This window comes from Bubalus kerabau, chromosome 8 (genome assembly GCF_029407905.1).
Source record: "Bubalus kerabau isolate K-KA32 ecotype Philippines breed swamp buffalo chromosome 8, PCC_UOA_SB_1v2, whole genome shotgun sequence".
In the NCBI taxonomy this organism is placed as follows: domain Eukaryota; kingdom Metazoa; phylum Chordata; class Mammalia; order Artiodactyla; family Bovidae; genus Bubalus; species Bubalus kerabau.
In genome coordinates, this window is record NC_073631.1 from 14,221,099 (window position 1) to 14,234,318 (window position 13,220).

Here is a 13,220-nt window from a genome sequence, read left to right on the forward strand (position 1 = left end):
CGTCTGTAGTAAGCAAAATGTCATTCATTCAAAATGACAGTATCCTCACTTCCAGGCTTCCCTGGTAAAGAATCTACCTGATGATGCAGGAGACGCGGGTTAGATCCCTGGGTCAGGAAGACCCCTGGAGAAGGAAATGGCGACCCACTCCAGTGTTCTTGCCTTGGAGAATTTCAATGACAGAGGAGCCTGGCGGGCTACAGTCCATGGAGCTGCAAGAGTCTGACATGACTTAGCAACTAAAGGACAACATTCTTAACCTCCAGAACTTGTGTGTGTGTGTGTGTGTGTGTGTGTGTGTGTGTGCGTGTGTGCGTGTGTGTGTGTACTCGTGTGCACTTAGGGGTATAAGTGCAGATAGAATACAGTTGCTGATCAACTGACCTTAATTAACCTGGATTATCCACGTGGGCCCAGTGTAATCTGAAGGATCCTTAAGAGTGGATGAAGGAGGAGAAAGAGGAGAGTCAGAGGACAATGAGACCTTAAAGAAAGGCACACGCGTAGGATACAGTGTTGTTGGTGTTGACTCCAGAGGGAGGGAGCTGTGAGTCAAGGATGAGCACAGCCTCTGGGAGCTGAGAAGGGTGAGGACGCAGATTCTCTTAGAGCCTCCAGGGAAGAGTTCAGTTCAGTTCAGTTGCTCAGTCCTGTCCGACTCTTTGTGACCCATGAATTGCAGCAGACCAGGCCTCCCTGTCGGAGAAGGCAATGGCACCCCACTCCAGTACTCTTGCCTGGAGAATCCCATGGATAGAGGAGCCTGGTGGGCTGCAGTCCATGGGGTTGCACAGAGTTGGACACAACTGAAGCGACTTAGCAGCAGCAGCAGCAGGCCTCCCTGTCCATCACCAACTCCTGGAGTTCACTCAGACTCATGTCCATTGAATCAGTGATGCCATCCAGCCATTTCATCCTCTGTCATCCCCTTCTCCTCCTGCCCCCAATCCCTCCCAGCATCAGAGTCTTTTCCAATGAGTCAACTCTTCGCATGAGGTGGCCAAAGTACTGGAGTTTCAGCTTTAGCATCATTCCTTCCAAAGAAATGCCAGGGCTGATCTCCTTCAGAATGGACTGGTTGGATCTCCTTGCAGTCCAAGGGACTCTCAAGAGTCTTCTCCAACACCACAGTTCAAAAGCATCAATTCTTCAGCACTCAGCTTTCTTCACAATCCAACTCTCATATCCATACATGACCACTGGAAAAACCATAGCCTTGACTAGATGGACCTTTGTTGGCAAAGTAATGTCTCTGTTTTTGAATATGCTATCTAGGTTGGTCATAACTTTCCTTCCAAGAAGTAAGCGTCTTTTAATTTCATGGCTGCAGTCACCATCTGTAGTGATTTTGGAGCCCAAAAAAATAAAGTCTGACACTGTTTCCCCATCTATTTCCCATGAAGTGATGGGATCAGATGCCATAATATTCGTTTTCTGACTGTTGAGCTTTAAGCCAACTTTTTCACTCTCCACTTTCACTTTCATTAAGAGGCTTTTTAGTTCCTCTTCACTTTCTGCCATAAGGGTGGTGTCATCTGCATACCTGAGGTTGTTGATATTTCTCCTGGCAGTCTTGATTCCAGCTTGTGCTTCTTCCAGCTCAGCGTTTCTCATGATGCACTCTGCATATAAGTTAAATAGACAGGGTGACAATATAGCCTTGACCTACTCCTTTTCCCATTTGGAACTAGTCTGTTGTTCCATGTCCAATTCTAACTGTTGCTTCCTGACCTGCATATAGGTTTCTCAAGAGGCAGGTCAGGTGGTCTGGTATTCCCATCTCTTTCAGAATTGTCCACAGTTTATTGTGATCCACACAGTCAAAGGCTTTGGCATAGTCAATAAACCAGAAATAGATGTTTTTCTGGAATTCTCTTGCTTTTTCGATGATCCAGCGGATGTTGGCAATTTGGTCTCTGGTTCCTCTGCCTTTTCTAAATCCAGCTTGAACATCAGGAAGTTCATGGTTCATGTATTGCTGACGCCTGGCTTGGAGAATTTTGAGCATTACTTTACTAGCGTGTGAGATGAGTGCAATTGTGAAGTAGTTTGAGCATTGTTTGGCATTGCCTTTTTTGGAGATTGGAATGAAAACGGACCTTTTCCAGTCCTGTGGCCACTGCTGAGTTTTCCAAATTTGCTGGCATATTGAGTGCAGCACTTTCACAGCATCATCTCTTAGGATTTGAAATAAGTCAACTGGAATTCCATCACCTCCAGTAGCTTTGTTTGTAGTGATGCTTCCTAAGGCCCACTTGACTTCACATTCCAGGATGTCTGGCTCTAGATGAGTGATCACACCATCGTGATTATCTTGGTCATGAAGATCTTTTTTGAACAGTTCTTCTGTGTATTCCTGCCACCTCTTCTTAATATCTACTGCTTCTGTTAGGTCTGTACCATTTCTGTCCTTTATTGAGCCCATCATTGCATGAAATGTTCCGTTGGTATCTCTAATTTTCTTGAAGAGATCTCTAGTCTTTCCCATTCTGTTGTTTTCCTCTGTTTCTTTGCATTGATCACTGAGGAAGGCTTTCTTATCTCTTCTTGCTATTCTTTGGAACTCTGCATTCAGATGCTTGTATCTTTCCTTTTCTCCTTTGCTTTTCACTTCTCTTCTTTCACAGCTATTTGTAAGGCCTCCTCAGACAGCCATTTTGCTTTTTTGCATTTCTTTTCCATGGGGATGGTCTTGATCCCTGTCCCCTGTACAATGTCACAAACCTCCGTCCATAGTTCATCAGGCACTCTATCTATCAGATCTGGTCCCTTAAATCTATTTGTCACTTCCACTGTATAATCATAAGGGATTTGATCTAGGTCATACCTGAATGGTCCAGTGGTTTTCCCTACTTTCTTCAGTTTAAGTCTGAATTTGGCAATAAGGAGTTCATGATCTGAGCCACAGTCAGCTCCTGGTCTTGTTTTTGTTGACTGTATAGAGCTTCTCCATCTTTGGCTGCAAAGAATATAATCAATCTGATTTTGGTGTTGACCATCTGGTGATGGCCATGTGTAAAGTCTTGTCTTGTCGAGTTCTGCTAATGCTTTGATTTTATCTCGTGAGATCCATGTGGCAATTCTATCCTAAGGAACTGTACAATAAAACATTATGTGATGGTTTCTACCGAACACCAACAGGAATCAGTCATAGTTTACTCTCCCACTTCCCTCCCCATCTCACCCCTCTAGGTTGCTACTGAGCCACTGTTTGAGTTCCCTGAGTCATACAGCAAATTCCCATTTGCTATCTGTTCTACATATGATGATGTGTGTTTCCATGTGGCTCTCTCCACACTTCCCACCCTCTCCTTCCTCCTCACCACAGTCATGCTTATAAGTCTGTTCCTCCAGATGGCCAGGCTCCCCTCTTAGACACCGCATTAGCACAACACTTATTCATTTTGACACCCTGAAGCTTGTAAAATAGCCATAACTAAAATGTATTGTTTTACAAACTTATGGTTGCCATGGGGGAAAGAATGGGGAGAAGGGATAGTTAGGGAGTTTGGGATGGCCATGTACACACTGCTGTATTTTAACTGGATAACCAACAAGGACCTGCTGTATAGCACAGGGAAGCCTGTTCAATGTTAGTGGCAGCCTGGATGGGAGGGGAGTTTGGGGGAGAATGGATCCATGTATACGTATGACTGAGTCCATGTACTGTACACCTGAAACTGTCACAACATTGTTAATCAGCCATACTCCAATATAAAATGAAAAGTAAAAGAAATGTATTGTTGTATTGTTTGTATGTGTGTATATATATATATATATATATATATAGTCGTTGTCCCCTGCTGGTGTGTGAACTCCAGGATATGGTCCTTGTCTGTCTCGTGCTTGCCACAGAGTAGGTGTCATATAAGTGTGTGTTCCAGGATTGACTCTCCCCTTTTCTTCCCTAAGTGCGCACACATCCAAAGGAAATCAGATAAGTTCCCCTGACAAACTCATGGGACAAAGAGAGTCATCTTGCATTTAGTAACCCATTTAATTTATACGGTATTTCGTTTGTCTAGGACATCAGTTCAAAAAGTGTGGTCCCCAGACCCAGCAGCTCCAGTGTCGCCTTGGAACTATTGCATTAGGGTCAATTCCTGCAACGGGTGTCCAGATGATGCCATGTACTAAAATTTGAGAATGAAGGCTCCAGGCCCTGCTCACAGAATTTCTGACTTAGGAGGTCTCCAGTGGGGCCTCAGAACTTTCCCACCAAATTCTTAAGAGATTCTGATGCTGCCAGGGCTGGGACCTCAGTGTGAGAGTAACTGACCTAGCCTACGGGTAGGCCAGGGAATTTCTGTCAGTAGAATTTGATCAGAAGAGATCTGACAACTTAGTCTTTATCCACCTACTCTTCTGTGGCCTGTGTGCCATCCTTAGCCAGAGATTGTCACTGTCTTTAGATCAAGACAATGTGCTCCCTTATAAAGTCCGGCCTAGATCTCTATTAGAGTGATTGACAATTAGATTGAACAATCCAATTGAAATCCAATCTAAACACATCTTTTCAGTTTACGTAGTTAAAATTGCTTGATTTTTCTAAAGTCACAACGGTCCTTTCAAAGATGAATGAATAGTGACTGTAAACCAGTTTGCTTGGCTCCAAAACTTACTGTGTAATGATTTTCCTAAGGATGAATGTAAAATCCCCTGATGTTATATTTCTGACATAGTGACAGCAGTCGCTTATAAAATATTTAATAATGTGCTTTAAACAACTAGGAAAAACAACTTACTGAACATAAATTACATTTTAAGGAATGATTTGGTTTAATAAAAGATTCATAATATATAGAGTTTACAGATGGTTTTGAAGTCAGTTTCACTTGAATATTTCGGTAGCTAGGAATGACTCTGGTACCCGTCTTTTGGAGGGAAGGTCCTTGTGGAAAGTTAAGTTATTGTCTTAAATCAAGATGCCAGTGCTTATGAGAGTGACAAGGCAACACTCCAACACCCACGGTGACACACGATGGCCTCTTAGACTGATTTCAAGGTGCAAATAGGATCCCTCTGTCCTTTATTCACCTGCCTGCTGCAGGAAACAAGTCTTACATTTCACAGCTGAGGGAACCAGTGCTCAAAGTGTCAATGACTCTGGACAGGTATCAGATTGCTTTCCATCCTCTGATAATAGATTCCATTTGAAAGAGGATGCAGTGAGAGCCTAAGAGAAGAGCACCCCTCCAGGAAAACCTAGGAGACAGAAGGTGAATAGAGGAGAATAAAAACATAACAAGGCATGAAAGTGCTGGGGAACAGGACTTAGCTGAAAAGCTTCAGTGTTTTGAAACAACGAGTCATTGGCTTACAGCAACACCAAGGAGGTAATTAGGCTGGGAAATTAAGCATGGGTGTATTAAGGCACCTCCCTGATGGTCCAGTGGTTGACAGCTTGCCTTCCAATTCAGGGGGGTGCAAGTTTAATCCCTGGTCTGGGAACTAAGATCCCTCATGCCTTGGGGCCAAAACACCAAAACGTAAAGACAGAAGCAATACTGTAACAAATCCAATAAAGACTTAAAAAAGGAATTGGTTTCTTAAAAAGCATGCAAGTTAAATGAGGCAGTTATTAACTGAAGAGAAAATATAAATATGTTACATCTGTCTCTAATGAACAGTAAATACTAAGTTATGGTGATATATAACATGGTTTTCTATAAAATCATGATATAATTGTATTGGTTAGGAAGAGAGGGGCAATGAGCATCTGTAACTGGGCTGTATCCACCCACATATCATTTAGAAATATGAAAATAAATACAACAGCATAACCAAGAGCAATCATACAGCTGAAAGCGTTCAAAGTGACGGCTCTGCAAAGTGGAAGCAGGGCGACCACGTGGAAGGGTATAGGTGTTTTTATAGTGAAGTGAAGTTGCTCAGTCGTGTCTGACTCAGTGATCCCATGGACTGTTGTCAACCAGGCTTCTCTGTCCATGGGATTTTCCAGGCAAGAGTACTGGAATGGGTTGCCATTCCCTTCTCCAGGGGATCTTCCTGACCCAGGGATCAAACCCAGGTCTCCTGCATTGCAGGCAGACGCTTTACCCTCTGAGCCACCAGGGAAGCCCAGGTGTTTTTATAACGGCCCTTCAAAATAGTTCATACATCAGTAAAATATGTCTTTAACTGAAGATGATCATGTGTTATTTCTTTATTTTGATTATTTCGGAGGTGACTTGCAAATTTATTGAGGCCACTTTTAAAAAGAGTATTTTCATCATTCATTTTTAAGGAAAATATTATCGACAACAAAATTCAGTCCGTTCTCGCTAACCTTGGGTGTTGAGTTCTAGCTCTTGCTGCCTCCCAGCACTGTGTGAACTTGGGTGAGTCCTCTAGTCTACCTCCCTGAATGTTAGCATCCTCATTCGTTAGAGTTACTGTGAGGGTTAAATACAGTGAGGTCTCTAAAGCACTGGGATAATGTCAACCACTCTGCTCTCCATACCTCCCTTCCAGTTTCCTGTAACTTCAATCACCTAGGCACAGAAACAGCTTTTAAGTCCATGTCCATAAGTACAAAGAGCTTTTATGTGACTTTGTAGTATCATTAGCCATATTTGCATTGCTTTTATATTTAGAGCATCTGTTTTATTATCTGTTTTATTGCAATCTCCCCCAATGCCTTCTAGCTGTGTGGCCCTAGCTTCTTCATCCCTTTTGATAGTTTCTCCTTCCAGAAGCACTTTCCCAGGGACTCTTGTCATTCTACAACTCCACTCCAGATGGCCACATCTATTTTCATGGTCTTAACAACCACACAGTGGCAACTTCCACATTTGTATTTCCAGCACAGACCACTCAACTGACTTCCAGACGTGTACATCCATCCAACTGCCTGTCTGATATCTCCTTTGGGATGAATTGAGGCTGAATCTCAAACTCAACCTGTCTAAAACCAAACTCCTAACCTACTTCCCCTAAATGCTCTCTTCCACCCTTTCCTAATTTCAGGAACAGTACTTTCACCATCCAGTTAACACATCCAGAAACTTCCAGTTCCTTGACACCTCACACTTTTGAAATTATATCCTGCCCAAACCCAAGATCCTGTCCATCAACATAGGCTGTTGATTTTACACCCACTCTCAAATCCCTCTCCTCTTGTCCTCCACCACCATTATATCTAGACCATGCCACTCCATACTTATACCATTCCAGCTTTCTGTCTTATACATATCCCTTCTTGCACCATAGCATCCATTTCCCATAGAATATTCAAAAATTGCTGGCCTTTTGTCAGTATCCCTTCCTCTGGTGTAAGGGCATATTTTGTTGAATAAATGAATATTTATCTGGGGTCTACTTAAGTACTTTTGAATCATATGTGTATACTAAATTCAGTAATGTTTATAAAGCAAGCCTTAAAATGTTTGGTAATATTGACTTTAATACTTTAGAAGTAAATTCAAAGTGTAGAAAGCTCACCCACCTCTTGAGGGGAAAAAATCAGATTCAAATATATGAGAAAATAGAAAAATAAGTTTCAGTAGGAGAGAGACAACATTTTGACCCTTTGTAACAGTGTTTCTGGGTTGTTTTGGTGGGGAGTGGTTTTGGTGGGTTTTCTTGGCTTAGGTTCTTACTTTTATCCCTTTGGGTTTCTGAAGTAGCTATTTAAGGCATTTGATGTCAAGGCAAAAATAATTTATCTTCTGTGGTAAAAGAGAGAACACATTTATTAGTTTAACTCTGGAGAGGATTAGAATTCAACCATGTGTGATGAACTGGCAGATGATCAAAACAGGGGCTTCCCTGGTGGCTCAATGGTAAACAGTCTGCCTGCCAATATAGGAGTCATGGGTTCGATTCCTGGTTCTGGAAGATTCCACATGCCGAGGAGCAACTAAGCTTGTGTGCCACAACTGCTGAGCCCCATACTCTAAGGTCTGGGAGCCACAACTACTGAAGCCTGTGTGCCCTAAAGTCCATGTTCCACAACAAGAGAAGCTACGGCATTGAGAAGCCCACACACTGCAACAGGGAGCAGTCCCCACTCACTGCAACTGGAGAAAAGCCCATGCAGCAACGATGCCCCAGCACAGCCAAAAAACACAATAAATTTAAAAAAAAAAAAAAGGACATAAAGCATAAGGAACAATGGGAAGGTATTCATATAAGAAAAGAGAAAGAGGAAACAGAAGTGGCAGGGGTCAGGGTCTAGGCACCCAGCCATATGAGAGGAAGGGAGGAAGAACCTGAGTCCAATTGGACTACAAGAGAGTGCAAGCCACCACTTGGTGGAAGGGCAGAGTGGGCTGGAGGGCCCACTGGAAAGCAGAGTCTATAGGAACTGGATATCACCATCAGATGGTCGACACCGATATCAGATTGATTATATTTTTTGCAGCCAAAAATGGAGAAGCTCTATACAGTCAGCAAAAACCAGACCGGGAGCTGACTGTGGCTCAGATCATGAACTCCTTATTGCCAAATTCAGACTGAAATTGAAGACAGTGGAGAAAACCACTAGACCATTCAGCTATGACATAAATCAAATCCCTTATGACTATACAGTGGAAGTGAGAAATAGATTTAAGGGGCTAGATCTGATAGACAGAGTGCCTGAAGAACTATAAATGGAGGTTCATGACATTGTAAGGATACAGGGAGCAAGACCATCCCCAAGAAAAAGAAATGCAAAAAAGCAAAATGGCTGTCTGAGGAGGCCTTACAAATAGCTGTGAAAAGAAGAAAAGCAAAAAGCAAAGGAGAAAAGGAAAGATATACCCATTTAAATGCAGAGTTCCAAAGAATAGCAAGGAGAGATAAGAAAGCCTTCCTCAGGGATGAATGCAAAGACATAGAGGAAAAAAGACTAGAGATCTCTTCAAGAAAATTAGAGATACCAAGGGAACATTTCATGCAAAGATGGGCTCAATAAAAGACAGAAATGGTAGGGACCTAACAGAAGCAGAAGATATTAAGAAGAGGTGGCAAGAATACACAGAAGAAGTGTACAATAAAGATCTTCACAACCCAGATAATCACGATGGTGTGATCACTGACCTAGAGCCAGACATCCTGGAATGTGAAGTCAAGTTGGCCTTAGGAAGCATCACTATGAACAAAGCTAGTGGAAGTGATGGAATTCCAGTTGAGCTATTTCAAATCCTGAAAGACGATGCTGTGAAAGTGCTGCACTCAATATGCCAGCAAATTTGGAAAACTCAGCAGTGGCCAAAGGACTGGAAAAGGTCAGTTTTCATTCCAATCCCAAAGAAAGGCAATGCCAAAGATGCTCAAACTACCACACAATTGCACTCATCTCACACGCTAGTAAAGTAATGCTCAAAATTCTCCAAACCAGGCTTCAGCAACACGTGAACCATGAACTTCCAGATATTCAAGCTGGTTTTAGAAAAGGCAGAGGAACCAGGGATCAAATTGCCAACATCTGCTGGATCTTCGAAAAAGCAAGAGAGCTCCAGAAAAAAACATCTATTTCTGCTTTATTGACTATTCCAAAGCCTTTGACTGTGTGGATCACAATAAACTGTGGACAATTCTGAAAGAGATGGGAATACCGGACCACCTGACCTGCCTCTTGAGAAACCTGTATGCAGGTCAGGAAGCAACAGTTAGAATTGGACATGGAACAACAGACTGGTTCCAAATAGGAAAAAGAGTACGTTGAAGCTGTATATTGTCACCCTGCTTATTTAATTTATATGCAGAGTACATCCTGAGTGGCAGAAAGTGAAGAAGAACTAAAGAGCCTCTTGATGAAAGTGAAAGTGGAGAGTGAAAAAGTTGGCTTAAAGGTCAACATTCAGAAAACTAAGATCATGGCATCTGGTCCCATCACTTCATGGCAAATAGATGGGGAAACAGTGACTGACTGTATTTTTTTTGGGCTCCAAAATCACTGCAGATGGTGATTGCAGCCATGAAATTAAAAGACACTTGCTCCTTGGAAGGAAAGTTATGACCAACCTAGATAGCATATTCAAAAACAGAGACATTACTTTGCCAACAAATGTCCATCTAGTCAAGGCTATGGTTTTTCCAGTAGTCATATATGGATGTGAGAGTTGGACTATAAAGAAAGCTGAACACCAAAGAATTGATGCTTTTGAACTGTGGTGTTGGAGAAGACTCTTGAGAGTCCCTTGCAAGGAAATCCAACCAGTCCATCCTAAAGGAGATCAGTCCTGGGTGTTCATTGGAAGGACTGATGTTGAAACTGAAATGCCAGTACTTTGGCCACCTGATGCGAAGAGCTGACTCATTGGAAAGGACCCTGATGCTGGGAAAGATTGAGGGCAGGAGGAGAAGGGGACGACAGAGGATGAGATGGCTGGATGGCATCACCGACTCAATGGACATGAGTTTGAGTAAACTCCGGGAGTTGATGATGGACAGGGAGGCCTGGAATGCTGCAGTTCATGGGGTCACAAAGAGTCAGACACAACTGAGCAACTGAACTGAACTGAACTGATGGAAACCGTGAAACAATTACTCCATTATGCTCCACTCTGAGCAGACCTAGAATATTCTGCTTTTCCAGAGAAGCAGGATGTGGGAAATGTGTGTGGGTGTTGGAAGGAAATCCACAGACATGAATAAATGCTGAGGACATTAAATCTGTATGGATTATTTCCACATGAAAATCCTGAGGTTTACAGAAAGGGAAGTGAATTCTTTTGGAGATGTATCTTCCCATTTTCAGAAGGAACCTCTTCTCAAATCACTTACAGTGAATCCGTGAGGAAGCATTCCTTCAGAGTCCTAGTCTGGTAGACTATCTGTGTTGCACTGAGGACCTCATTGGAGGGAGTGAATTGCCAGAGCTCTGTGCTGTGGAAGAGCTGATGGAATATGTGAAGCCATTGTTCAGCGTAACATCTATCTGTATAGGGAGTTCAGCTGTAATGAATGAATTGAGCGTGGGTTGATGATTGCTAATTGTGCTAGTACCATTCATACGCCATGACTGAGAGATGTAGTATTTGGGGTTATTCTGTGGATCCGGAGCATCCGAGAAAATATATGAGTCATGGGGAAAAAAAAATGTTGACCCAAATCTGACTTTTAATGATGACTTTTATGTCATTATATTTACTGACTAGGATTCTCTAGAAGATGGACAAGCTTTGACTTCCTTAGTCTGACTACACAGGGACCTTTTGGGCAAAGATATGGAATAAGTTTGAAAAGGATAAGAGAGCAAAATCTGTAATGGGAAGATGGTCATTCCAAGAAGTGAGGTTCCTCGTTTTCCTTTTTAATATCTATCTTGAGAATATTTTTTCAGTTTTTATACTATAACAAAAGAGAGTGACTCCCTCCTCCAGATTATACAGCCATTTCTATGTATTTTCTTATATTAAATTGCTGACAACACAATCCAACCAGCCCACCATTTGCAGAACACTGTGCTGTGTGGCTGATGTTATAATTGGGACACTGAGGAATGTGTGCTCTAATGAAAGGCTATGCTGTGATGCAGGGTATGTGGGGTGGGGGACAGAAGGCAGGAGGCGGTGACCCATCCGTGGGACCCAGATGACATCCTGTGCCTTTTGAAACCTCTTTTTAACAAAATACTTTTAATTAGCAAAAGAACTATTGTAACACCTTTGCTTACAAAACATGTAGTCTCAGCCCTGGAATAGCATATAGCTATGGAATCAGATGTTGATTTATATCTCAGATGTTGGTGGAGGTCTGAGTTCATAAAGGATCTCAACAGTGCCTTCAAGTTTGTTTGCCTCTAATCACCTTTTGCATTTTATCTTTCATCACACTTAGCAGGGGCACTGTGATGCTCTTTTAGACCTCTTGTAGCGAGGAGTCTTACTAGAAATCTAGTTAGTATTTGTGTCCTAAAACTGCTACCTTGTATGAAATGATTCGGTATCATTCCTCCTGAAGTATGAATGGTTTATCCATTGGCTTACAGCCTTTAAATGTCGGCAGTTCAAATCGTGTTAGTTACAGGCAACCTTCCTATGGTCTTGTTGCTTGTTGACTTATTATTGGGAGGGGGTAACTGGGCTGTGGCAATGCCATTCCACTGTTCTCCAAGACCAATTCTGCTGGAAGATCAAGTATCATAATGCTCTCCTGTGGCTCTCAGTTCTCACCACCCAAAGCTGTATGCTGGGTCAACAAGGGCAATCTACTAAATGACAGACGATCCTCAGGATGTGGGTATCAGCATCAATATAAAGAATTTTTTATAGAAGCATAGAAGCAGAGTTTATATTCATCAGGGTTCTCTTGATCACAATTCAAATGAACTTAAACAAAAAAATTATTAGCTCACTTAACAAAAAAGTCCAGGAATGATGCCTTCAGGCCCAAGTGTACCCAGAGTTTCAAATCTCCTCTTGCAAGAAGAGGGGACGACAGACAGAATAGTTTGTCTTCCCCTCCATGTCATGTTTCTGTTTGTCTCTTCTTATCTCTGCATGAGAGTCTCTTTACTTTTTGTTACAGTTTCTTCCATGTGACCAGAGAAGATGGCTACTTGCAACCACAGCTTCACACCATCCTGGTTTGAGAGCCAGTAGAAAGAAAGCAACATTTTTCTCTATACATGTGTGTCTATCCCAGGCAAGACTCTCCTTGGTCCTGTTCTCAAAATAGGCTTCTGTTTATACTCAGTGTGCCCAGGAGAATGGAGTACTGAGGCTGACCATTACTAAAGCATAACTGATATCCCATCAGAAGCAGATAGAGTGCAGAAAGTATTTTCCAAGGAATCAGAGGACAGCAGGAGGTAAGTATGCTAAACTATAGAAATGATAGATGCTATAGTTTTTTACATGAGTTGTCTTTCATTAGAGCTCTTCTGAGACTAGATATCAAGGTAGCTTCCAAGCTCTCTGACAACCTTTGACAACAATATCCTACCATGATTTGATCAGTAGAATTGTTAATTTTAAATGTCAACTTGACTGGGCCATAGGGTGCACAGATATTGGCCTAAACATATTCACTGAATGAAAGCAGATTGCCCTCCCCAATGTCAGTGGGCCTCATCCAATCTGTTGAAGGCTGGAATAGAACAAAAAGCAGAATAAGAAAAAATTCATTCTTTCTGCTTGACTGTCTTTTAGCTGGGACATCTCCTTCAGCCTTCAGTGCTTCTGGGTTCGTTGGATCTCCTAGGTCTCCAGACTGCCAACTGCAGATCTTGGGACTTCTTAGACTCCATAATCCCATGAGCACTGCCCTACCCTCTATGAATATGTGTA

At 42.3% G+C, this 13,220-nt stretch overlaps 1 long non-coding RNA gene across 1 annotated transcript in view; it reads left to right on the plus strand.

Annotated features, from left to right (window-relative positions):
- Positions 1 to 12,737, plus strand: part of LOC129658893 (uncharacterized) — a 28,567-nt gene extending 15,830 nt beyond the window's left edge. Inside the window, exon 3 of the long non-coding RNA XR_008717562.1 lies at positions 12,460 to 12,737. This is a non-coding gene — a long non-coding RNA (uncharacterized LOC129658893). The remainder of the gene's footprint in view (positions 1 to 12,459) is intronic.
- Positions 12,738 to 13,220: the final 483 nt, after the last annotated feature.